This window comes from Mobula hypostoma, chromosome 4 (genome assembly GCF_963921235.1).
Source record: "Mobula hypostoma chromosome 4, sMobHyp1.1, whole genome shotgun sequence".
NCBI classification, from domain to species: Eukaryota; Metazoa; Chordata; class Chondrichthyes; order Myliobatiformes; family Myliobatidae; genus Mobula; species Mobula hypostoma.
In genome coordinates, this window is record NC_086100.1 from 41,399,477 (window position 1) to 41,425,247 (window position 25,771).

Below are 25,771 nucleotides of genomic sequence, written 5' to 3' on the forward strand. Positions count from 1 at the left end.
TCTACTCAGAGAATAATCCAAGTATAGTCTAACCAGGACTTTGAAAAACTGTGATATTTATTCTATGCACTTCATTCTTTTGTGTATGAAGGCCAGAGTTCATAAGGCCTTTTTTGTTTACTTTGTAAAGTGTATTGATCTTATAGTAACTCCCATAGCTAGCAACAAGTTATACAAATAATCAATACATTTTAATTGTGTTAGTTGGTGGTAAAAATGTGGGTAAGGTCTTGCCTGTATCTCACTTGTTCTTTTTCAAATAACGATATTTTAAAATTACTGGCAAAGAGAGAAGCAGGGGCTATTTCTAGTAGATTATACGATGCAGCACTATCATTTCTGGTAATTCTTAGATATGCTAAAGAATCTGGGAAGATTAAGCCAATCCAGATCTGATCCAGAAGTGAGAATACTGGTTGCTAAGCATCCCCTGACACAACAATGATTCGGAATGTCGTCTTTAATCTTCCACTCAGAACATTGCTTACCTGGGCAATTCTTTTTCAAGTTGCTTGGTAGAATCTCTTTTTCTTGTATTTTCTGATCAATTGCTTGATTTCATTTGAATACAATAGGTGAATATAGACAAAACCTAATTTATTAAAGTTGTGTATACAGATTTTTGAATATTTTAATATGCTGTGAAACTTCATTATTATTAACAACGTCACTGCTGTTGGGATTTATATTTTCCGATTGAGAGTGAGTAACTGAGAATCACCATAGTGTGGAATAGCTATCTGGCACTCAAGGGCCATCACTTAGAGGAATGGTAATATACTTCAGGCATTCGAAGTTCAAATTTCAAGATAAATTTATTATCTCTGTGTGTGTGTGTGTGTGTGTGTGTGTGTGTGTGTGTGTATATATCGTCGTTGTGGTGGCTATCCCTCGAGGTCGAGGATGATGGTCTTCGTTCTTTTGATCTACTGATGGGCTCTCAAGTGGCTTATGTGTCCAATCTTGGCTTTGAAAGTGCTTCCGCATTCAGGACAGGTAGTTCCAGATGGCAGATCGGGCTTTGGTTGTTGCTGCCTCTCTTTCCATTTTCTTCTCTTTTCTTCTAATTCTGCACATCTGTTGGCTTCGAAAGTTGCTGTTTCTTCTTGGATGATGGTTTGCCAGAGTTTCCTGTCCTTGGCATTGGTTTCCCAATTGTTGATGTTGATGTTACATTTCTTCATGTTGGCTTTTAAAACATCTTTGAATCTCTTCTGTTATCCGCCTCTTTTACATTTGCCGCCTTTAAGCTGGGAGTAGAAGATTTGTTTTGGCAGACGTTCGTCCTTCATCCGAACAACATGACCACTCCATCTTAGTTGGTTCTTGATGACGTAGGCTTCAATGCTTGTTGTTTTTGATTCATTTAGCACACTGCCGTTGGTTGTTCTATCTTCCCAGCTGATATTTAAGATGTTTCGAAGACAGCGTTGATGGAACTTTTCAAGTGCCTTCGGATGTTGTCGGTATGTTGTCCAGGTTTCTGATGCATACAGGAGTGTTGGGATTACCACTGTTTAGTACTCTAACATCTTGGTGTCTGTTTGGATGTCACGATCATGAAAGACTCTTGTTCGGAGACGTCCAAAAGCTGTTCCAGCGCATTTAAGACGATGTTGGATTTTGTCATTAAGGTCGACATTGGAGGAGAGGTGACTTCCAAGATACAGAAAGTGGTCCACGTTTTCCAGGGTTCTTTCGCCAAGTTGAAATGATGGTTCTATCCGATTTGTCTCAATTGGTGAAGGTTGATAGATGATCTGAGTCTTCTTGGAATTGATGGTAAGTCCAAGTTTTGTGTATGCACAGTTGAAGGCAGTCAGAATCTGTTGTAGGTGGTTTTCTGAAAGAGCTGCAACACTGTTGTCATCTGCGTATTGGAACTCGATGAGGGAACTCGTGGATGTCTTCATTTTGGATTTGAGACGGGCAAGATTGAAAAGTCTGCCATCTGTTCTGTAGACAATTTCGATTCCTGGGAGTAGGTCATTTTCTTTTTTGTTATTTTGAAACTGTAAAAGATGGAAATAGAGAAGTTTTCTTGCTTAAAATATTAAAGAAATGTATCATCTTTAACTTTATGCCTTTTGGAAATCAGTTCATCTTTTCCTCGCTTAGCTATTCACAGTAACAGAAAGTTTGACCGGAGTGCCCAAACTTTTGCATGCCACTGTATATATATCATATACTGTACTACTCTGAGATTCATTTTCTTGCAGGCATTCACATTAGAACAAAGAAATACAATAGAATCAATGAAAATCTGCACATAAAAACTAACACACTATCAATGCGGGAAAGAAGACAATCTGTGCAAATGCAAAACAAATACAAACAAATATGTAGATAGAGAAAGAAAGAAAAAAATTAAAGAAAGAAAAAATAAATGACATTTTTTCCTGTCAATAAGCAAATTTCATGTCACAGTTTGAGAGGTTTTTTTAGTGGTAGCTGCCATTGCTGCTGAAGTCCAACGGAAAGGCCTGTCTTCCATTATCAAGTGTGTTATCTTGGAGTCAATTTGACCCCCTCCCCACTTCACCTTCCCTTCTGCCTATTTATTTCGGCACAGGAACAAAAGTGAGGTTTAGTCAAGCTCCAAATATTTTATTAATGTAAGTTATTAATTTATTGGGTTAAAACTGCAGAGTCTTGTTTATTCAGATGCCTTGCAGCTGAAGTTAAAGTTATTCCCCGTTTACAAATCGGTGATGGAGATAAAACCAGGAATTCCTAAGAATACATGATCCAAACCAGAGTTCATGATTGTGGTGTTGTATATATATTCTGTATTGTTAAAATAGGCAGAGTCAAAAAATATAGCCTGCCTTTTCCAGAGTTGGCAATGTCATTCAAGTGGTGGGATTCCCACTTGTACACGAGATCTGTCTGCCATAAAGTTAAGGTGCCAAATGTTAGGTGGATCTGGCTCTTCTCTCTAACGTGCAAGGTGTCCGCCGCAAGATCCAATAGTGAGCACCGCGGTGGAGCAGGAGATCAGATGTGCCAGACGTCTGCATTTGGGCAAATGCTGGCCAGCACAAAGCACTCCCTAATGCAGTTAACTTATGATTTTAGCTATCCACACAGCCATGCAGATTCCAGTGGGTAATGAATATTTCCCCTCTCTTTCTGTTCAATGTGTTGGGCCACGAGGCTGCTCTAGTTTGGAAAAGCCAGATACTATTTCATAGCCCTTAAGGAGCAAACTGTTCTCACCAAATAGGTAACTTTGATATTAAGCTGTTTCAAAACATTTCTCAGGTTTAAAGAAATGTCTGGTCAATGTTGTATTGCTTGGCCAACTTTCTTGTATATTGTGCACAGAATTCATTTTACACAGCATCCCTTGTGTAAACAGTATAATCCTAAAATTACTTCTGGCATTAATGCTTGAGCAGAAAAACAAATTGTTTCCAAGAGGAAGAGGATATTCTGCTGAGAATTTCCACAGGGATGATTTAGTAATGTTTAGCTCGTTGCTGTCTCTTCATCATTGACCATTACGGAGTAAGTGCACCAAGTTACAATACACAGTGTTGCTATAGCTCTTGCTACAACTAAGCCAATTTATCAGCTGGGAGATCTCACATGGAAACTTCATTCAGTTGAGGAAGACAAAGACTGCAAGCAATCTCACAAAAATCCAGGAGTACACCCAAGATTTATCCTACCATGGAATATGAATGGACGGGAAATTATAAACTATGCATCAACCTTTTTCTATTGGCTCTCCCAACATATGTTGTTTCCACTATATCAGAAGTTTTCACTGGGACAGTACGATCCATAACAGTCTGGCTGCAACATGTTTTTGATCTTTGTTAATTCGGCACTGGACACGGTGGTGAGATTTCTCAGTTTGCAGACAAACAATGATATTAAGAGGAGGTGGTTGTATTCATTACATTCCATGGATGCCATAGAAGAGGACTGTCTACTCCCACCAATACTGCAATTTCTTCTCCTCCACACATACATCCTCCCCCAACATACACGCACAGAATCATGGATATTAATGTCTCCTTTCCGTGGAATTCCCATTGTGCTTTCATTGGACAGCAATTAATTTGTGATTTGTATTTAAAATAGAACAAAGAGAGGAAACAAGATTCCTAGAAACCAATAGAATGCAAGAAACTGTGGCTAATTGATGTTGCTATGAGTATAATAGAAAGAGGACATAATACCACTGAGTTTATTACAGATCCTTTCCAGCCCCTTTCAATAGATTGAGGCTACAATGCAGTGCACATTTCCCAGCATCTCCAGAAGCATTACCATTTCCCCAGTATGAAATGACTCATTTCATCAAAAATCTCATCATGAAGCGAGAAGTCAAGCTGGAACACCAATAATAATGAGAAGGCATCAGCCTTTTCTCTAGCACTAAAGATTCTGCAGATGCTGGAAATTCAGAGTAGCAGATACAGAATGGTGGAGGAACTCAGCTGGTGGTGCAGCGTCCATGGAGAGGAATAAAAAGTCAACATTTCAGGCCAAGACCTTTCATCAGGACTCATGCCTAGCTGCCTATACCTGTAGTGCCATACTGACATCTTTTTCTTTCTGCTGTAAAGTAATGCTACTCAGACCACCAACTCAGATGAAAGAAATCCAAACCTGCCATCTATCTCCAGATTTTGTTGCTTCCATCTCCTAGAGGTCACGAGGCAACTGGAGGTAAACTGATGCCAAAATTTTGCTTTTGTTTGTATTGCCCTTGGATATCATTCTACGAGAGGGGAGAAGTAGTACAGACGTTTACTGTCACTTCAGTATGGACCTAGATATTTCCTGCAAATCTTGGAAGATAGGACCTTGCTCTGCCTCTCCATCTAGCCAATAAGGGCATCAAGAGGCATGTCAGAAAATCAGAAACCACTTCCATGCTCCATCCAAACTATTCAAGTAAATTTCAAAAGTAATTGGGATCAATCAATATCTTCCATTAATATTAATATATGAAGAAATGGCTTTGATCAGCACCAGGTAATTCTGAAATTGTATTCTGGGGTTAAATTTTTATCGAATAAGTAGGGCAGCCAGTACTGCCTGGATGCTGTATTCATAAAAATGAGATGGAAGTACAAATAATATGTGCATCTTATACAGTTCAAATGTGTGCAGATTTGTCGTACATCTCCAACTCAGTGCATGTCATTAGACATCCACTTTTACTAAGAGCTGGAAGTATAGGATGTGTCTTTCATAGAACATTATATGTAGCAAGGGATGAATATCAGATTTTTGAGTAGAAATTCCTTCTCCCAGACAGTGAGGAACCTGAGGATTTCTCTACCACATCAAGCAGCTGAATGTTTGAAAGGCTGAATGACCTACTCCTGCTCCCATTTTGATTATGTTTCTCTGCAATGGAGGAAAAGCTCACTTTCTCTTCTCATGGTAAGATCCTGCTTTGTTATTGTACATGGTTCAGTGGGAAACACCACAATCGTCTGAGACCACTTGAACTGAAAAATGTATTAGTGGCTGAATGCACAATTAAAAAAACAAAATGTATTTTGGAGCACCTTACTTGCAAAGTATTTCCTGCACAAATACTTCACAATTGTATGTTAGTGATTACTATGGTAATCTGTACATAGTGGAATTGCAAACACATCATTGACACCCTGAAGAAACTGTGAAAAGAAAATGGATGCAACGCTGGAAATACTCTGCATGTCAGGAAGCAGCTGTAGAGAGAGAAACCAAGGTGAAGGTTCAGGTTCGTGACCTTTAGTCAATACTCATGGGGTGGATTGGGTACAGCCAATGCCTGCTAACTGGGCAAAAAAACAATAGTGTTGTAACAGTATCTGTGGTCTACAAATACCTTTGCTGCTAACAAACACCTTCTTACCCATACAACATGATTATAGGGTACAAGGCTTACATTCACAATCGTCCAGGAGCTAAGTCTATTTGTTATCAGCTGAGATTAATTCACTCTGGCTTTAGGCCACATGCATAGAACAAAATGTGCAAGGTTGGAAAGAATGAGGTGTTGCTAAAGGCGCAGCCTTATTGATAGTCATCCCTCACACTGGGAAAAAGGAGTAATTATTTAAAGGTAACACAGAGAATTCTTCTTGGTGGGAGGTAGTCCTTACCAAAACTATAAAAGTTATTCTCAGTGTTAGCAGAGGCCCAAATATTTTAGCATGCTGTATGCACGTCAAGCCCGTGCACGGCTGAACTTGGATTTAGGGAGTCATAGCTACCTGGTTATTAATACCCCATGGAGTTAAGGCATCCCCTAAGATCTTTCCATCTGCCATGGACAAAATACAACAGACATCTCGAGGTATTTATCATTTCTTCATTGTCACACAGATCAAACAGAAGGCCAGGAAGATTTTGCGGGTAGTATTACTTGACTACAGAGCCACAGTACATAGCAGAAACAGAACACAAGCATTGATGCAGCTTGAAACAGACTACAAGGGAGGGAGAAAAAATGAATTACAGACCAGTTAACCTGACATCCTTGAGAAACATTACTGTATATTATAAAGATGTAATAACAGATCACTTGGGAGACATCAACAGGTTTGGACAAAGACAGCACAGGGAAATCATGTTTAATAAATCTCCTGGAGTCTTTTTTTAAATTTTTTTTATTGAAATAGAGCCCTTTCAACCCTTTGAGCCATGCGACCCAGCAATGCCTTAGTCTAATCCTGGTGTAATCCAGGGACAATTTACAATGACCAATTAATCTACCGACAGATATGTCTTTGGCCTGTGGGAGGAAACCGGAGCACCCAGAGGAAACCCATGGGATCACAGAGAGAGCGTACAAATTCCTTAAAGGCGGCGGTGGGAATTGGACCTGTACTGCGAAACATGGTGCTAACCACTACACTACTGTGCCACCCAGTGACAGAGAACAGGAGAAAATGTTTTATTTTCCTGGGTGGCAGGCAGTGATTGGGCCGAATTATTCTTGATATCTGTAAATCAATAATTAGTATATGAGAAATAAATCTAAGATTTGCTTGTTTGCATGTGACACAAAACTGGGAGGAGTGTGAGCTGTGAAGTGGAATTTAGATGGGTTAGGTGACTGGATAAGTATATGGCAGATACAGTTTAATGCGAAGAAATGTGAATTTATCAACTTTGGTTATAAAAACAGGAAGTCAGATCATTATCTGTATGGTGATTGCTGAGCAGACAGGAAACCTAACCATGAGTTGTACACCAGTCATTGAGGTCAAATATTACAATGCAGAAAGGAGTTAGTTAAGAATGCTAATATTATGTTGTTGTTCTTTGCAAGAGATTTTGAATACAGGAGCAAGGATGTCTTGCTGCAGCTATACCTATATTAGTGGGAGTGCTTCTGTCATTAGCCATGCAGCGCAAGTCTCTTTATTTGAGGAAGGATGCTCTTGCAGTGGAGGGAATGTAACCACAGTTTTACCAGACTGATTCATGGAATGGTAGGATAGATTGGGTTGATAATATCATTATTCTCAGGAGTACAGAAGAACGAGAGAGGAGTAAACAGACTCAAGGCAAGGTACATGCTCCTGGTGACTGGATAATTCAAAGAGAAGGGTCAAAGCCCTGGGACACAGTGTATGCCATTTAGAACTGCAAGCAGAAGTTTCTTCACTCTGAGGGTGGAGGAGCTGTGGAATTCCCCTGCTCAGAAGGCACGGAGGCCAAGTCATTAAATATATTCCAGAAATTGGTAATGCTAGATGACCAATGGATGGGAGGACAAAGCAGGAGCAGTGTACAGAAGTTAATGACAGCCATGATCACCACTGATAGAAGAGACACAAATGCCTGGATGGTTAATCCTTCTCCTATTTTCTATGTTAATAGAGCACTACCTTACACTCTACCGAAGGTACCCTCCATCTAGGTGGTAATAACTCAGCTGAGTTTGGTGTAGACCAAATTTGAAGGACAGATGGATGAAAGGAATTGGAGCTAGATGAAGAGACAGAAAACTATGGGAGAAGATTTCCGATGAGAGCCACTGTGGGAATACTCCAATCACCAGGCCATGGAGAATTGGCAAGATGGAGCCATGAGGAGAATGAAGAATTGCTGAGGGCCAGGAACTATTTAATAAAGATGTATGAAAGTTCCATGTTGTTTCATTTGTACAGGCATATGATAACCAGGGAGCAAACAAGATGTACACGGTAGGACTGGGATTAATTTACAGATCAGGTTCTATGATGTACTAGTTACTGCACGAGATGTGGATTAGGAGGCACTGGAAATTAAGAAGGGGGAGGACAGGGAGCTACAATGGTGCTCAACAGCGACTCCTTCAAGCTCACCTGCAGAAACAGCTTAATTTCTACGTTTAGTGTCTCTCTTTTTCCTTCTCAGGGTGGATGGGGTTCTGGTGGAAACCCCAACCTCGAGTTACACTCAGACTTTGGTTTTCTGCAGTGGTGGGACCCACTCCCAGCGTTCTGATGACTGGCCGCTTTTTGATATCCCAAGGATGCAGCCTCGAAGGCCAGTGTGCCTTTGGGGTTCCGAGGCTTTGCGGCCCTGTGGACGAGCTGATTCTATGCCAGTGCCGCCAACTGAAGCATCATGGGAGAAAACAGAACATCGGAACAGCGGCTGTGTACTTGACGAATTGTGCTCTCTCTCTCTCTCTCTTTCTCGCTCTCATTGGTGGGGGAGAGTTTGTTGCGATTCTTGAGTCAGAGAACCGAAAAAAAAGAGTGACATGGCAGACTTCATTGCAAATCAGGAAGTTGTTTTGTTATGTCTCCCCTCTCACTGTGAAAGGGTGACACCTCTCTGTCCCTTTATGAGGAAGAGACAGAGCCTGTGTCATGTCAAACTGTTGGGTGAGTGATTAGTTTTTGTTGTACTGCAGATCATGGTGTTTATTGGGGGCTTTGCTATTGCTGGCTTGATGGAAGGAGGGTGCTGATGCTTTTTTGCAGAAGTGGGAGGGGGCCATTGCTTTGCTGCTGCTTGTGGGTAGGGGGGCTTTGGGGTTTTAATGTTTTTACTTTTACTCATTCTTTGGGCCACTCTTCTGTCTGCAAAGAACAAGAATTTTAGATTGTATATTGTATACATTTCCCTGATATTAAATGGAACCATTGAAAATATCGATGGACAAACCAGAGATGGGGAGAAACTGAAATTGAGACCACCTGCAGGATTTGAACAAATATCCTTGCAGTTGATGTGCTGTTAAATGTTATAAAGACCCATCTCTTGATTGATTTTATAGTTGAAAATTGTTATGTATATGAATATATATTTAACCTGATGTATAATTATTGAAAATAAAATGTTGGGGCCATTTTACATATGTTTTAAATAAAAAAACAGTGTAATGTGAATGTGATGTATGTGTAATTTTGACATTAATATGGTATAATTTTTGATACATGTTTACAAGCAGTTGGGGTTCACTGCTTTTAATAAAGGTCATTTGGCTGGCTGTTCTATCTTTGTGAACAGCAAGTTGAAAGAAACCTAGACACTGGAATAATTAATTAAAATATGTCTACTCTTGAGGTCCTAGCTAAACTTTAAGAAAATGTTTTTAATGAACATTAAACAGATTCAGGATTGTGAAAAGCAAGCAGTATCAAATGATTTGTGATGAAGGTCAAAAGTTTAACATTCCTTATAATGAAAGCTGGATATTTGACATTCCTTCAGTAATTCTTTCATAAATTAAATCATATTAACATTCAAGGTAAAATTGTAATTGTATTGATGGCCATTGTTCTGGAGAATTTTATATTTGTTCCTTTATGATAAAGTTTTTAACAATTGGTTTTATAATTGCACAATGATAATCATTGGACAATAACTAAAGAAGAGGTGAAGGAAGTGGTACATTTTATTTGTTGTCCATTTGCTTTGCCCTTGAATCCCATTCCTTATGGAAAACCTTCACAAGTGAGTCCATGGTATCACTGGTGAAGTCAATATTCTATATTATAATTACCAAGGCTGATGATTAGTTCATTCTAAAATAACAGCGTACAAAAGCAAGGAAGTAAAATAAAGTTATATTGAATCTTAGTAAGCCCTCATTGAATGTTGCATGCAATTTCGGTAACTAGAGTACAAAATACGTATTGATGATTTGCAGAAGATATTTGGTGGGCTGCTATCAGAATTGTGGAAATCTAAAAATCAAGGAAGGTTGAACAAGAAAGGCTTTTTTTCTCTGAAATAAATAGCATTTATAGGATACCTGGGATTTCTTTAAAATTATGAAAGCATGCGACAGAACAGAGAACCTGTTTCGGCTGTGAGTGAGTGCAAAATAAAGATGTGAATTTGTGGATATACTTATGAGAGTGCTTAGCAAGGATCTAGGATTAGCTCAGACCCACTGCCTCATTGGTAGCCAATTTTACCTAGCCTACAATAAAAGAAAAATAGGTTGTCACAAATTAGCAAAAGTTCACAAGCCCACAAGATGTAGGTGCTGAATTAGGCTATTTGGCCCATCGAGTCTGCTCTGCCACTGAATCATGGCTTAGTTTTTAAAATGCCATTTTTACTGCCTCCTGCCCATAACCATTAATCCTCTTACCAGTCAAGAACAGATCAACCTCTGCCTTAAATACACCCAATGACTTGGCCTCCACCACCTTCTGTGGCAAAGAACTGCACAAATTTTTCACCACCCTCTGGCTGAAGAAAGTCCTCATAACTCTGAGAATCAGTAACTGGTCTCTCTTGATCTAACCCACTCTAAGTAATCCCATCTTCCCTACATATTGCCTTTGACAGTTCTTAAAATACTCTACACTATATTGCTGTTTCTGTATCTGAGTACATGTCTGAACTAGCAGGACATTGACGGAATGGTATTAGCCTTAAGGTTGTTTGGTATGAGGATGCGGGGTGTTTAGAGAGGGGGCATGGTGCAGACCTGACAGGTCTTGAGTTTTAGTGTTGACTACTCCCTGAGAGCCGCTCCTATTCTTACATCCTATTTTTCCTCCAAGGGAATTGAGTCATTGCAATCTTCAGGAGGGGCTTGTTTCTCTTAATGAAATGTCACGGCATTCTGCAAGCAACAAGAAATTGAATGTGTAAGGAATATAACCTACCTGTTCGTCTAGTTATAAACATGCAAAATGTGACTCAAGGATATTTACATTCAAAATGATGTATCACCATTCCAAGTAAGGACAGATATAGTGAACATAGATGGGCCAAGAATGCATGAATGCATACGTAAGTGATATATTACCAAGGAATGGTTTGCAACACAAAAACCTGGTCAAGGTACAAGATAACTTTACCTTTGAAACTTACTTCCAATGTCCCTCATGCTTTCATGTTTAAATTCAGGTTCTGAGGGGAATTCTGGCACATCAGACACATCAACCCTGTCAAACTTGTCTTTCTAACACACAGTACGTTTTCCCATTGCACAGTGCAAAGAAGACCTGTGCAAAGTTATCCAGGCTTGGGAAGAGAGAATTATTATGCATTTTAGTGACATAATGTTCACACCATAAAGTGATTGGGGTCTCAGAACTAATCCAGGAAGCAAAAATATACCTCTACAGTGTTCTGTCATGATGGGATCTCTTAAAGAGGCAATACTCAAAGACAATTGGTGGTAAACGTAGGTAAATGTGGGTTCAGGCCATCTAATTCTATGACTGACAATAAAGAGCCACCTGAGGCTGGACATTGTCTTGGCAGATGTTGACACCTGGAATAAACTCATCCCAACTTAAAGAAATAGAAAATCTCAGTTGCACACTGTTAGAGTCATAGAACACTACAGCACAGAAACAGGCCCTTAGGCCCATCTAGTCCATGCTGATCCATTAATCTGCCTAGTTCCATCGACCTGCAACTGGACCATAGCCCTCCATACCTCAAATCATACTTGCATCCACCACATGCTGGAGCTCACTCCACACCTTCACCACCCTCTGAGTGAAGAAGTTCCCCCTCATAGAAACCATAGAAACATTCCACCTTTCAACCTTAACTCATCACCTCTCGTTGCAGTCTCACCCAACCTCAGTGAAAAAAGCCTGCTTGCATTAATCCTACCCATACACCTCATAATTCTATATCACTCTGTCAAATCTACCCTCAATCTTCTATCTTCCAGGGAATAAAGTTGTAATCTATTCAGCCTTTCCCTGTAACTCAGGCCCTGATATCCTAGTAAGTTTTCTCTACACTCTTTCAATTTTACTTGTTGTTGTTGTTCGTCCGTCATTGACGTCAAAGGGGAACTCAACAGCATTATGATGCTGTCGAGACTAGCGCGTGATTTGGATTTAAGTGAGGGAGAGTTGCGCAGCATCACCCTCACTCTCTCTTCCCGATTCCCATCTGGATCCAGTGGCAAGACAGAGTCGAGAGGGCTGGAGATGGGACCAGGCGCAGTGGATGACCGGACGTCTTCTGTGTCTTGTCCTGCTCTACATGTTCTGCAACGCTTGCAGAGACCACCTTCTCAACTGTTGGACCTTCCATTGGTCTCGTCCGCTCAATCCGCCGGAGTCTGTCTTCACATGCTGGGATAAACAACTCCCTATCTCACCAAGGGTTTGAGACCCGTCGGCTACCCTCACCTGGTTTAGCCGGCTTGTCAAAGTCATTGCCCGGAGTGTGGCAGCTGTCACGTGCAAACAGCTACGGGGAGCCACAGGTGAGAGCTGAGTGCCAGGTGGGGACCAAGGGTGGACTAACTGCCTTGAAAAGGATGCGACATGTTCCCCCACCAGAGCTGCTACCCCTCCCTGACACCCCATACACCCCTCAATCTATCTTACATCTTTCCTGTAGGCAGGTGACCAAAACCACACACAATACTTCAAATTAAGCCTCACCAATGTCTTATACAATTTCAATATAACATTCCAATGCCTGTACTCAGTACATTCACTTATGAAGGCCAATGGGCCAAAAGTTTTCTTTACGAACTTATCAACCTGTGATGCCACTTTCAAAGAATTATGGGGCTGTATTCCCAGATCCATCTGTTCTACTGCGCTCCCCAGTGCCCCCCCTCACCGTGAAAGACGTACCCTGGTTAGTCCTCCCAGAGTGCAACATCTCAACCCATTTTTCCAGCTGATCCAAATCCCACCACAAGCTTTGATGGTCTTATTCACCATCCACTACACCCCCAATCTTGGTGTCATCCACAAATTTGCTGATCCTGTTAACCACAATATCATCCAGATCATTGATATAGATGACAAACAATAATGGACCCAGCACCAGTCCCTGTGACACTCCACTAGTCACAGACCTCCAGTCAGAGAGGCAACCCTCTACTGCCGATCTCTGGTTTCTCCCATGAAACAAATGTCTAATCCAATTTACTACCTTATCATGAATGCCTTGAAAAACTCTATAAGATTGGTTGGACATGACCTACTGCACACAAAGCCATGTTGACTATCCCTAACCAGATGCTATCTATCCAAATATTTATACTGTATATCCAGTCCCTTAGAATACCTTCAAATAACCTTCCCACTACCGGTGTCAGGCTCACCAGCCTATGATTTCCTGGCTTATTCTTTGAGGCCTTTTTAAACAATTGAACCATATTAGCTATCCTCCAATCCTCTGGCACCTCACCCATGGCTAAGAATGTTCTAAATATCTCTGCTAGGGTCCCTACAATTACTTCACTAGACTTGAGGGAACACATTGTGGATTTATCCACTCTAATTTGCCTCGAGACAGCAAACACCTCCTCACCTGTAATCTGTACGGGGTCCATGACCTCGCTGCTGCTTTGCCTCACTTCTGTAGACTTTGCGTCCGTTGTCTGAGTAAATACAGATGCAAAAATTCTATTTAAAATCTCCTCCGTCTCTTTCGGCTCCACACATAGATTACCACTCTAATCTTCCAGAGGAGCAACTTTGTCCCTTGCTATCCTTTCGCTCTTAATATATCTGTAGAAACCCTTAGGAATCTCCTTCGGCTTGTTCTGTTCCATTGGTACATTGGAGGAAGAGAATCTATTGTGGTTTTCCATGTCAGACTCCCCAGCAGTATCTCATATAAAGACTGTTCCTTTCTGGAATATCATAGCTGGCCTTCATTTTTCTATTAAAGTCTGTTTTCCTGGCTGAGGCCCATGCACTTTCTTGTCTGTGAGAGGAAAACCTAGTACATCTGGATCACTTCTTCTACCACAAGGCTAGCTTGGCCTTAATTTCTTCTTTCTTTCTAAAGGGGAAAACCTGATATAATGTGAATGGTCTCATGTTACACATGGAGAATGAAATTTGTGCTTCGCCTCAAATCAGCAATGTAAATTTTTGCAGCAATCATCCCATGAGTGCTCCAAGTGAGATTTTCCACTTTTAACCAAACCAGGGATAGTTCTGCCCTGGAGGCCATACTCAGCGGGTACTTTAGTGAGAAAAAGAACCTTTCTAATTAAATTGGAGAATATGTTAGTGATTATGATGAAACTGATGGAGGAAGGCAGTGGGGAAAGGGAAGGAGGCATACCACGCGGAACAAAGATTGGTAAACAGATCAGACAGCTGAGGAATATCAACACTAAATAATCTTACTGCCAAAGAAGTGGGAAAACAATTGAATACAGAAGGAAATGTCTGATCTTTCTGATGTTCGCTGTCAATCATTGGGAAATGTTGGCACTTACGGATTCTGGAAAGAATCAGTCACAGCTGGATAGTGGAAGACTCTGAAAAAAAATTGCATGTATTGACATCCTGACTGTTCATTCAAAACTGGTCATAGTTCCTCTTTGAAAATGTTACCATTTTCAAGGCTTCCTATTATTTTCAAACAGGACTGAAAAATCTTTATTTCCTTTCATGGCTCAGTACAACACTCAACATTGCATTAATGCAAGATTAGTCAGGCCCTACCTAAACTGTGGGATGAAATGCAAAGAATTGCAGAGTTGCAGGCAAGACAGACCAAGCTACAGAAAAGCAATATTTATTTTCTATTAATTGTAGTCATTTGCAGAAGGGAGTACTGGGACTCCAAGAGTGGGAAAGCCAATAATCTCCATTGGACTGGATAATCAGGCCTATTACGGTCGAAGCCTGATCATGCAGGATGTGCTATACTTCAACTTAAGTAGGGTTCTTATGATGAGCTACTTAGCTGGTTTGATTCCCACTCAGCAAAAAATCAGCTGATTTTTAGATTTCATAAATGATTATTTATTTAACTTCCTAGGGAAGAAACTTCAGAAATTAGATGCTGAGCAACGCACACAAAATGCTGATGGTCCTCAGCAAGTTAGGCAGCATCTATGGAGGGGACTAAACAGTTAACACTTCAGGCCAAAGCCCTTCATCAGTCCTGATTCTGATTTTGCCTGGCTTACTGAGTTTCCATCGCAATTTGTGTCTGTTGCCCAAGATTTCCAGCATCTGTAGAATCTCTTGTATTTAAAATTAGATACTGATCTTAATTTCTAGTAATAATACAGATATGGTGTCAGGCCTCCATGGAAGCACCCAGGCTAAAGTGACAATAACAAAATTTCAGTCAACTAATAAATCAAATTAAATGGCCAAAAATATAAACATCCTACAGATTTGAAGGAGACTAAATTGGTAAACACAAGTGAAACTGGCAAGTTTACCATCAGACCAGGAGGTGAAATTACAAAAGGTTATCTGGCCTTCAGTTTCGGATGGTGAAGTTGACTCTGACTGAAGAGAACCAATAACAGTTCTAATTTAGCCATGTATTGATTACCTCTCCACTCCATATAATGTATTCATATCCGCCAATATGCCAGGCAGCTTTCCTGAAGAAAGTATTTGTAAATACAGGTTATAAAAAACCCATGATCAAATATTAATCATAACACTCTCCCTGTAAAACAAAAGTAGTTTTTTTCACCTCCTCCAACCAAGTGCTCCCAATGTGCATCCTCTATATTGGTGATATGTTCCCAATGGCTATCTTGAGCTTTTGTCTCTCCTTGGCTTTTACCACTGCCACAATGAGGCCAAACACAAATTAGAAGAACAGCATCTCATATTCCACTGGACAGCTGTCAGCCCAATGATATGAATATTGATTTGACAATTTCAGATTACTCATAACCCCTGTGTTCCCTTCTTATTCCCACCAGTCTCCCAGAGACCTCTCTAACTTTGTTCACCTTTTCCATCCCTCCCCCAGTCATTACCTAAACTCATCGCTCTCCCTCACCTGGTTCAATCAAGAACTGTGTTTCTTCTCTCCATAATTCCTTCCTTATCTATTTCCACCTAACTCCTACTAGTCTCTGACTCAATAGTCACCCTCCCTCACCTGGCTCTATCTGCCCATCATCCCTCCCTCCACCCCATTCTCATCTGGTTCTACCAGTCTTTGTCTAACCCCCACTCACCCAATCTCTCACTTCCATAAACTGCTTACCTGTGCTCTACAGTCTCAGTCCTGATGCAGTTGCATGTCACGAAATGTCAACCGTCCCCTTGCCTCCACAGATGCTGCTTGACCTACTGAGTTCTTCCACCATTTATGTTTTCGCAGTAGGATTTTTCCTCTGGCATTTGCATCTACTTCTTATCAGGCACAAACAAGAGAAAATCCAAAACAACACACACAAAATGCTGGCGGAACCCCACAGGAGTAAGCTGTCTTCCTTTGGGGCTGAGACCCTTCAACAGGACCTACAGTATTTCTATTCTCCGCTTCTCTTTCCACAGACGTAGCTTGACTTACTGAGGGTTTCCAACATTTTCTGTTTTCTAGAATCTGCTGTTTTCTTGATTTTTCTACTCAGTGTCAACTTGCCAGAAGTACCGTGATGTTGACTGAACTCTCTCAAAAACAGCATCCTTAAAATATTTCATGTTGGTGACATCTTGTTTTCAGAAACCATTTTGGGAGTCCCTAGTAATCCTTGCTCTATCCAGGTCATTGTATGTCTGAATGTAGTATACTCCCCTGCTACTTCCTGCAAATGAACCTCGAACTTGCTTGTTCCCTTTGTTGTCCATTTTGAGTACAGGTCCTACCTTAGCTGTCCCCCAGTCCATTGAAAGAATCCTTCAGAATTCCAACAACCAGCATGTTTTATTTGGTTGAATTTCTGTTTACAAACAGCTAGTTAACCATTTTGATTTTGTTTTACACGTACTTTGTCTTCCCATTGCATCAGAATAGTTTATACTTTACTTTGTGATTTGTCATTCTCACCAGACACTCTCTTTTAAGCTCTGCCACAGGATGAAATTACCAAATGGGCAGAGAATGAGTCAATGATGTTCTCAAAGCCTCTTTGCAAAATTACAATATCCCCACAGATTCTCATAAATGCCCATGACTACTTGTAATAACGAAGTGCATTTAGAATGACATCAAAAAACTCAATTCTATATATTGGTAAATATACAGAAGCAGTATGTAACACAGGTTTTTTTTGCTGTCATTCCAAATGTGCTTCTCTATTACAAGAAGTCATGGGCAAGGACTCTTTATGAACAGTTTTCTATCTCTCATGTAACTTCCTGCACACCCCACTAGGCTACTCCTGTTTAAATGTGTAATTGTCCTTCATAGGCCTCTGGTGACCTCAGAACCTGAAGAAACAAAAGGGAAACAGGTCATCCATGATCCTAAGGAGGCTCTCTTATCTTACTCACCCTGAAAATATTCAAAGACTGGGTATTTTCTTTGAAGTGAAGCATCACTTTGAGAGTGCATTTAAGATGTTTGAATAAGTGTCTGAACAGTCAAGAACCCAGTTTTGTTAAAATATTTCTATTCACATTTTTTTCTAAGAAAGGATCTCCCTAAACTGATCTAGCTTGAAAGCTCCCTCTGCCAAATGTCCATTATTTTGCAAGCTTAATTATTGCTTCAGTTGGATAATGCATGATGATTACTATTATAATCCATGAACAGACACAGTGTGTATTGAAGATATCGTGGAAATTAGGTCACAAGAATTATGAAACTGGATGAAAATCAAAAAAAAATGAATGAGCTTAGACAGTAATTAGAAAATGAACAGTGTACTGTTGATGTGAAGAGATGATAAACACTGATAAATTTCAGATGTTATGCTGGTTTGAAGGAAGTTGAGAGAAAGTTTGTCCGGGTATCACAATCAGCTTGGATAATCTAGTTTTTCATTCCCTCATCCAACACCACCAAAAACAGATAAATTAGTGGCCAACCGTCATATTACGAGAAGTTTGAGAAATTGATGTTCGTGCCATCAGGTTGGAGGCTACGCAGTCGGAATTATAAGGTATTGCTCCTCCTACCCGAGTGTGGCCTCATCAGGCAGTAGAGGAGGCCATGGACTGACATGTCAGAATGGGAATGGGAATTTTTCCAGTGTTTCATTTTAGAATCATTTCTGATTGCTTGGATTTCCAGCATCTCATGTTTCTGCTCTGCCGAAGTCACTTTTAGAACTAGAGTTCAGTGCACAGATGTTATTACATCATGCATATAGCAGAGGACAAAGCTCTACACCAGCTGCCAAGTAACAACCCACTGCAGGTTCAATAACATGATAAGTAATAATGCAATATAATCCACTCACCTGTGAGTGTACTTCTTGCTTCTGAAGAATGTGCCTTCAGACTGAAACTGGATAAAACTACATTGCCCAGAAGCAGCCACATGTTGGAAGACATGACCAGAGGTAGATAGATAGATAGAGAGATAGATACTTTATTGATCCAAATGTAAATTACAGTGTCACAGTAGCATTACAGGTGCCCAGATATACCAATATAAAAATATTCAAACAGAAGTAGAAAGAATAAAAAATAACTTACCTCAAACAGTCCAGCAGGAGGGGGTCATCACTTCCCCGGCTATAGGGTGACTCATTATAGAGCCCACTGGCCAAGGGTAAGGATGACCTCATATAGTGCTCTTTGGAGCAGTGCATTTGTCTTAGTCTTTTACTGTAGATGCTCCTCTGTTCAGTCAAGGTGGCGTGCAGAGGGTGAGAAACGTTGTCCAGAATTGTCAGGATTTTCTGTAGGGTCCTTTCTTCCACCACAGCTTTCAGTGTGTCCAGTTTGATTCCTATAACAGAGCCAGTCTTTCTTTTCTTTTTCCAATATTTTTTATTGATTTCTATATAGAAGAATACAGAGTCCAAGAGAATACATATCATAAAACAAAAGAAAAATTATAATCATACCAGATACAGTATATTGAATCACATTAACGAACTCCTTACTCTATATTCATATAGATTAGATTAATTTGTGTATTAGAATATAAACAATTTTATTTAAAAAAAAAAGATCTACACCCACTACCAAAGTTGAAGCTGTTTGGGAAAAAAAAGAAAAAAAAACTTATCAGATAATAAAATATGCTATTAACGAACTTCTGTACTTTAACAAGAAGTCAAAGGTTATGAAAATAATTTAAAAATGTCCCCCACAAATTTTGAAAATCTTGGTTAGATTCAGAAATTGAACAACAAATATTTTCTAAATTTAGGCATGCTATAACATCCCGTAACCACTGAGTATGATTAGGCAGAACAGCATCCTTCCATTTAAACAAAAGCGCCCTCTTAGCCAATAGAGAGATAAAAGCCAGAATCTGCAGACCGGATGTCTTCAGAGCCAGCCTTTCTCATCAGTTTATTGAGCCTGTTGGCATCACCCATGTTGATGCCATTGCCCCAGCACACCACCACATAGAAGATTGCACTGATGATAGCAGATTGGTAGAACGTGTGAAGGAGAGGCCTGCATGCTCCAAAGGACCTCAGTCTCCTCAGGAAGCAGAGGAAACTCCAGCCCTTTTGTACACAGCCTCTGTGTTGGTGCTCACTCAAGTCTGTCATCCAGGTTCACCCCCAGGTACTTGTAGGTCCTCACCACATCCATGTCCTCACCATCAATAGTATCAGGGAGCAATGCAGGCTTAGTCTTCCTAAAGTCCATCACCATCTCCTCTGTCTTACTGATGTTGAGCTGCAGATGATTCAGCTTGCATCATTTGACAAAGTCCTCCACCAGGGCCCTGTATTCATCCTCCCGTCCTCCCTTTATGCACCCAACTGTTGTTGAGTCATCAGAGAATTTCTACAGATGACATGACAGTGATGTATCTAAATTCTGAGGTATACAGGGTGAATAGGAAGGGAGCCAATACAGACCCATGTGGGCCCACAGTGCTGCTTATAGCCATGTAGCCATGTCTGACACACAGCTCTGAAGCCACACAAACTGTAGTCTGCCAGTCAGGTAATCCATTATCCAGAATGTAATGGAAGTGCCAACCTGCATTGAATGGAGCTTTTCCCTCAGCTATGAGGGCTGTATGATATTGAAGGCACTTGAGAAATCAAAAACACATGATCCTCACAGTGCTGCCCTGTTATCCAAATGGGAGTAGGCTCTGTTCAGCAGGTAGATGACAACATCATCAGCTCCAATGTGCTCCTGGTAGGCAAGTTGCCGAGGATCGAGGGCTGATCTGACCAGGGGTCAGAGGTGAGCCAGGACCAGTCTCTCTAATGTCTTCATGATGTGTGAGGTCAGGGCCACTGGACAACAGTTATTCAAGGTGTTTAGCCGGCTCTTCTTGGGTACTGGAACCGCACATGATGTCTTCCACATAGTCAGGATCCTTTCTAGCCTGAGACTGAGATTGAAAGTGCACTGGAGAACTCCACACAGCTGCTCAGCACACTCCTTCAGAACATTGGAGCTCACACCATCCAGTTCCAATGCTTTGCCATGTCTGAGTTTCCCCAGCGCCCTTCTCACCTGCTCAGTACTGAAGGTGAGGCACAATGACTGGGGAGTTGGTGGAAGGTGGGGGCTGGGTGAGGTGAAGAGTGGGGCGATAGCAGTTGGTTTATGGAGGTGTGGATGGTAGGCGCAGGGGAAGGAGGGGATGTAGACTGTGGTAGCCCGTGTTGTGGGGGGCAGAGTGGAGAGCAGGGAGGTTTTTTGGGCTGTTGTGGTGAGGAGGGAAGTGATAAGTGACCAGGGCAGAATAAGCCATGACTTTCCTCTTCAGTCTGCAGAGAACCTTTTACTGAAAGAATGAGTATACTTACATAGAGCTCTGCTACAAGAAAGCAGCATCCATCATCGAAGACCACCTCAATCCAGGCCACGCCTTCTTCTCGCTACTACCATTGGGCAGAAGATAGAGAAAACTTAGTCCCCACACCATCAGGTACAGGGACAGATATTATCCCACAACCATCAGGTTCCTGAACCAGCATGGATAACTTCATTCATCACTACTCCGAACTGATCGACAGAATAACTTTCAAAGCCTCTTTACAACTCATGTTCCTAATATTATTTTTATTTGCTCAGTTTGTCTTTTGCACATTGGTGTTTGTCAGTCCTGGTCTGTTTATGTAGCGTTTTTCATAAATTCATTTGTATTTTTTCTGTAAATGCCTGCAAGCAAATAAATCTGAGGGTAGTATACAGTAGCATATACGTACTTAGTTAATAAATTTACTTTGAACATTGAGCCTCTTGCAGGTGCCACATCCACCACCAGCAGAATCTCCATTGGTAATTGTCCTCTTTTTAAAAAAAAGTATCCCTCCATCCCAAGCAGGTAATAGTTTAAGATTTACCCACACCACCACCTTACAACCTTTATACAAAATAAAAATCTTGGCAAAGGTTTTTTTCTTGTTTATAAGAATGTGATCAAATGGCATAAAGTGAATTGAAATGCATCATTGCATGAGGTATGGACACCACTATGGTGATGGCTCCTCTGGCTCTTCTCCATCACAAACAACAAATATGACCATCAAAATAGCATTTATAATTTACTGAGAAATTTATGGAACTATTCTCCAAATCAACTATTTAGAAACTACTCAGTGTGTTTAACTTCATTATATTTTATATAGAATATGGGAAATCAGAATTTTGGACGATATGAGATCTTAGTATATTCAGTTTTGAAAACTTTTGTAAGACCATGATATTTACTCAGAAAACACAAAACTGAACAGGAGGTAAGTCTCAATGCTGCTGAAATGTTCCATTAAAACACTTGACGTAGGATAATATAATGTTCTCTGTCTTGCTTTAGGTACTTGTATACAACAACTGAGGTTCATTTTTAGTTCTGCGTTGCACACTTAAACTACTTAATCAAAGAAAAGAGTAGCAAAGGCAAATGTAAGATGCCTACAGTCAGAAACAGGGAAATGTATAATGGGGAACAAAAAAAGTTGCACAGCAGGTCAAAAGCTACTTTGGTTCTGTCTTCATAGAAGAGAAAACAGGAAGCTTCCTACAAGGTGTCGGAAAAATTAAACAAAATTTGTATTGGAAAAAGTAATGCTGGGAAAATTAAGAGGCCTGAAAATTAATATCTTCCAAGAATTTGATAATCTGCTTTAAAAATGGAAGCCATAGAAATTGTAAATGCATTGGTTGTCATCTTCCAAAATGATTGGAGCGTGGCAAGCGTGGCTACCTTTTTAAAAAGACAGCTAAGAGAACTCAAAAGCAATTAGACCATCCTGTAGTAGCGAAATGTTATTCATTTATAAAGAATGGGACAATGGACACTTAGAAAATATTAGACAAAGTCAACATGGAATCATGAATGGAAAATCATGCTTGACAAGCCTGCTGGAGTATTTCGGGGGTGTAAGTGATTGAGTAGTAAAGGGAGAAACAGTGGATGTGGTGTATTTGGATTTTCATAAGGTCTCTCACAATATTCTCACTTAAGAGTTCAGCTGCAAATATAAAGAATATAGGATTAGGGGTAAAATAACCGTGTGGATAGGAAATTAATTCACAGACTGGAAACAGAGAGCAGGGTTTTTTTAGGTAGCAAGCATTGACTACTAAAGTACACAGGGATGAATGCTTGAGCCCAAACTATTCACAATGTATATCAATGATGTGGATGGTGGAACTAAGTATGATATTTCCAGGTTTGAATACAATATCTGGCTTCTTCCCCCTTCCTTTCCAATCCTGTTGAGAGATCTTGAACTGAAACCTCAACTCTTATATTCCCTTCCATAGATGCTGCCCAACTCACTGAGTTCCTTCAGCACTTTGCAAAACTGTTGTCAAAGTTTCCAGCATCTGTAGAATCTCATGTGTTTATGGGCAGTCATTTGTGAATTTACAAGTAAGACTACAAGATGATTTAGACAGGTTGAGCAAGTGGGCAAGTGCAGATGCAGTGCAATGTGGATAAATATAAATTAGAAACTTTGGTAGAAATTTGAAAAAAAGATCTAGGTTCTGTTGTACAATGGTGACTGAAAGCAAACATGTTGGGCATAGAGCAAGCAGTTAGGAAAGCAAATGGTATCAGATTAAGAAACAGCATCCGGTTTATTATCACAAACTTCTGTGATAAGTCAGTAATAACAAATCTAACTGATTCTGATTCTTATTCTGTTATGAGGTTTGTTGTTTTGTGGCAGCAGTATAGTGCAAATATATTAAATCACTATAAATTACGAAAATAAAGATATTGTGCAAAAGTAAAAGATTAATGAAATAAATGAGATAGTGTTCATGGGTTGTTCAGAAATCTGATAGCAGAGGGGAAGAAGCTGTTTCTCAATCATGCTACTGTAATTGCAAAATACAGTAGGATCATTTAAGAAGGACTTGGGTAGTTTCATGGAGGGGCCTGAGAGGGAGATGGGGACAAGCTGGTTGGGTGTCATGGTCAGCATGGACTGGTTGGATAAAGGTCCTGTGCCCACGAAGTACTGCTCTTTGACTCTGTGACATTGAATGCAGGAGCAAGCAGGTCTTACTAAAGTTACTCAGGACCTCAGTGAGAGCAAGAGTACAGTTTTGTTCTCCTAGCTTTGTAGTGCAGGGAGTGTTGTGAAAGTTCACCAAACAGTCATACAGAGAAATATTGAATCACCCAGGGCTGGGGTTAGAGAGAATGAAGGAGATATCATTGGAAGTTCTGGCAGGGCTAAACAGGCTTGATGCAGATGGGACTGGGATCAGGTGGTGAATCTGTAGAACCTGTCACAGAAAGTTGTAGGAGCCAGTTCATTAAAAATATTTAAGAAGGAGCTAGATAGAAAGATCATTAAGGAATATAAGGAGAGAGAAGGCATTTCTTGGCCATGATTGTATTGGATGGCATTGCAAACTCAAAGGGCTAAACAGCCTTCTCCTGCTAACACACTCAAAATGCAGGAGTAACTCAGCAGGCCAGGCAGGATCTATGGAAAAGAGTAAACAGTCGATGTCTTGGGCCAAAACTTTTCATCAGCTTTGTCCGGCTACTTTTAAAAAAAAATCTTGTATGTTTTTTCTATCAACCTATATTTGGCGTAACTAGCACAGTCAAAATTACCTTTTAACTAAATAAAAACAAAGAGTCTTTTGCATTCTGTAACAATTGCTTTCTTGTTAAATTCTGAAAAGTACTTAAAGTTTCCCAGAAATAATCAATCTTATCATGATAATGCATTGGCACTAATACTAATTTTAGTTTATTAAATTTCAGGCTGACATTTACTTATTTCGGGCTTATTTGAAAACATAAGCTGCTATTTAATATATTGCACATGGTGTAAACTAGCCCAGATAAAATTGGGCTCAGGAGGATCAGAACATTTGGCATTGTAAATGCCCATGGAGCTCCATAATGACATTTGTGGCCTGTATGCACAGCTGCGGTGAATCACAATAGACACATTCTTGATGACATTTGTGTGTGTGCAGCAGGAATTTTCAGGAAGAATGCAAAACTTCCAACTCATGATGTTAAGGAGCATGCACTTTTGAGGATGTCATGCTGTCAATTTGAGCTGTACACACCAGCTAACGCCTTCACATCTACTTGAAAGGGGAACTCCCGTTCAGGAAGGGCAACAGGAAGGAATGCCCATCACAACTAATCAGCACCCTTTGGAAACATTATCAACTAAATCCAGGTAGGTTACTGATTGATTTCTCCTGGCTATTACTACAATAATTACGTGGCACTTACTGAAATTAGTCCAGATTGCACAAGTGTTCAGGGAGAGGAATGGTGTATGCTTGAAGGACTTTGCACAAGCTTCAGAATTTCTGATTAATTCAATTGCCTCTTGACACTAGTGCATTAATAAGCATTTTGAAACAGCACGACAGGGAGAATGAGCAGAGGGCATGCAAGGCAGGGAAAAGTGCTGGAGAAAGCAGAAATGGGGGAAGCTCTCTCAGACTGACATGTCCACCTAACCAGTTCTAGATTCTTTTCTACCCAAACCTCAGTAAGGAACACTGTATGAGATGTCAGTATTTCATTGAAGACTCCCTTGCTAAAACATGTTGCCTTCTGTTGCTGTGTCTACTTCCTCAGTTCAAGACAAGGATTACAAGACTACTGGCTGCTAAGGTCTATACACTTCTATGTGCTAGCTTCCTCTCAAGCTTTAGCTGGAAGTATTGGTAAAATCCTATGGTTTGTGTAAAGGAGCTGACCAAACTCTTCTATTCAAAGAGAACTATCTCTTAATCTCTGTTACCAGAAAACAGCAAGAAGACAGAGTATGTGACTTTACCAGGATCTTTGAGTTTCCTTAGTGAAATGTCCCACTGTTGCCCTGAACATTGCTTGCAGACGTTGCATGTTGATTCTGACTTGTGTTGCCACCCAGAAGAATCCTGTTCTCTGAGCACCCTACTGCTTTGACTGTGAACAGCAAATTCTGTAGATAAGAGGTTGTGAGCTTGGCAGCTGTCAAGATATTTTCCTTTATCATTTCTTGCTGTTCTGACCATATCTGAATCACCACAAACAAACAGAAGATAACTACTAGGCTATCTGCAGGTCACTA

General features: G+C 40.4%; 1 long non-coding RNA gene across 1 annotated transcript; it reads right to left on the reverse strand.

Moving 5' to 3' along the window:
• Positions 1–876: 876 nt before the first annotated feature.
• LOC134344768 (uncharacterized) lies at positions 877–25,555 on the reverse strand. The gene is made up of 4 exons (XR_010017517.1): positions 25,496–25,555; positions 21,026–21,100; positions 18,768–19,074; positions 877–2,012 (listed from the first exon to the last, which is right to left on the reverse strand). It is a non-coding gene; the product is annotated as an uncharacterized LOC134344768 (long non-coding RNA).
• Positions 25,556–25,771: the final 216 nt, after the last annotated feature.